Here is a 2550-nt window from a genome sequence, read left to right as displayed (position 1 = left end):
TTTCCTCCTCTTTCAGGTGTTGCTTTACCTGAGATGGAACATGCTGTGTATGAAGGTTGACACTATTAATGAGAAGACTCTTACAGGCATTACCTTTCTGGTTTGGGGGTTGTGAGATGGCAGTTTAAGCATCAACCAATATAGGGCTGAATGTCACTGGATCAGTCTCCAGTGAAGTTTTTTTCTGTTTTGCTTCCTTTTATATAGAAAGGCAGATAAGTGACTTTGAAGGGAAGTATAGGCCCAAGTGTCCTCCAGCTGGCTTGCCTCATAGAGTATAGATGGTGATCCTTGGGTGCTTGAATCTTACATGCATATGCCTCTCCCCACTTCCCTATCACTATTAGCACAAGGAGAAGTGCCTTGTCACTTCATAATTTTCTTCATTCCTAAAGTTCTTCTTGGTCCTTCCCTTCCCTTTAGCCAGAAGGAAGGAATCAGTTTAGGCCTTTGATAAAGAGCCTCTTGCCCCTCCTGTTCCTTAATGTTTCCTGAGGAGGAGAAATTCCTTCCTACACTCATAAAAAGGGGTCCTGGGAGGTAATTTGGACTCATCTCCCTGGCCAATGCAAGATGGTTTCCCACCAACATGCAAGATGGTTTCCCAGAAAGCCCTCCTTATATCCTCAGTTTACTTACTGAAATATTAATAGTTACAATTTATTGAGTATCTACTATGTACAAGGCATTGTACACTGCACCTTATATAGTGTTTTATTGAATCTTCATCATCATTCTAAAAGGTAGTTATCATGATCTATGAAAAGCAGCTCAGATGTAGAAAAAAAATTAAGTCATTTACCCAAAGTCATACTATGAGTGAAAAACTAGGTCTCAAAACAAAGACTTCTGGCATGAATACCTCTCCCATTATGTCATGCAGCCATGACAATGTGTGACTGGGTTGACGGGAATCTCTACTGTGTTCTGAATTTGTGGGAAGGCCCTTACACTGGTGAGCAGGGCTTCATATCTGGATCTCCGAGGGGTGGCATGAATCTGTGGCCTGTTTACAATGCCAGTTCCATTTGTTCTGATTCCAACATGCCATGTCTTGGTTTCAAATGAAGAGGCCAAGGCCACGTTTTGTCTGGGGGATCCCTTTACTTTCAAAGATGAGAGAACTCATGAACACACAGGAGCTTGGATGAACCAGTTTGAATGCCAAGGTTTTTTCAAAGAATTTTCACTACGTTAACCTAAAATGAACTTCATTTTTGAGAGGATTTAGCTGTAACTTGTTTAAGGTCTTCAGAGGGTCTGGCTCATCAGAACACCTATTTGGAGGCTCCTAGAGGATGACCTAGAGTAAGACATTTTCTCTCTTGAAGATTCATTGAGAATTCTAGATTGAAAGGGCTTTCGGGGTCCCCAATTCTAGTATGTTCATTTCACAGATGAGAAAACTCAGAGCCAATGAAGCTAGGTCACTTGCTCAAGTCCAAAAGCGTAATGATTGCTAAAGAACCACGAGGACAATGAAAGGGTGGGCTTTCTGTCAATCTATGCCCGGGGCTCACGTTTTCATTTTTGTTTCTTTGACAGTCTACAGCTGTAAGATTATTTAATAAAATGTTAATCCTGTTATTGGTAATGAAATCAACCTTAAAGTCTTGGATATAGTAACCCTGCACGCCCCCCGAAAAAACACACAACATCTTCACCTTGGTAACCAGCTAAAACAGGCTGGACTAGGGAGAATCATAGGTTTCTTTTGATGAAACAAAATTTATTTCTCCATTTCCATAGACTTTAAATGAAAACAAGATACACTGTCTTTCAGGTATTAAAGGGAGAGCTAAAGAAAAGATAAGAGGCCAGACTCCTGGGGCAATATGAACACAGCCTTAGCTAACCAGAACTTTTAGCTGACCAGGAGCCACTCGCCCATCGCGTCTGATAACAAAGCTTTTACTGTCATTGGCACAGTTCATAACAGATGATCATTGCTCTGATGCTCAGTTTAATTTTATTTTTAAAAAATCTGATTTCAGGATGAAGCTTTATTTGCTTGGGCTTCTCAAACAGCCTCATGCTGCCTCTTGTGTGTGTGGGAGCCTAGCTTGGACATAGAAAGTGCTGTATGCTGCTTCAGATATTCTGCAATTCATCTCCAGTTTGGGATGAAACTCTGTCCTGAGCTGAATTCTGGCTCAAGATTCAGGGTCATCTTTAGAGGGAATGCAATGCCCAGGGCAAGGCATGTTGGGCTCGGATTCCCTGCATAAATATAAAGGTAATATCTTGTTAAAAGAAAGCCGGAGGGAGCTATGAAGGAGATAAACGTAACAGAGGCAAGGCCTGAGGGGTGTTCCGATTACTGGGATGAGGGTAGGGGTGGAGGTGGAGGCTGTGTTTATGAAAGGGCCTTGGAGGGTTTTTAACGCAATAAGTGAACTTTTGACCCTGTTTCCCATATCCTTCTTGAAACTTCCTCGGCAAGTGAAGCACCATGGGCTTCATAGAAGCCCAGGTCCACCCAAATGGGAAACCAGGTGACTGGTCCTTTTGTTTTAACTTAGACATGTGTCTGCCATGAGCCCAAACTAA

The sequence above is a fragment of the Myotis davidii genome, unplaced genomic scaffold (genome assembly GCF_000327345.1).
Source record: "Myotis davidii unplaced genomic scaffold, ASM32734v1 scaffold544, whole genome shotgun sequence".
NCBI classification, from domain to species: Eukaryota; Metazoa; Chordata; class Mammalia; order Chiroptera; family Vespertilionidae; genus Myotis; species Myotis davidii.
Note: the sequence above shows the minus strand (reverse complement) of the source record.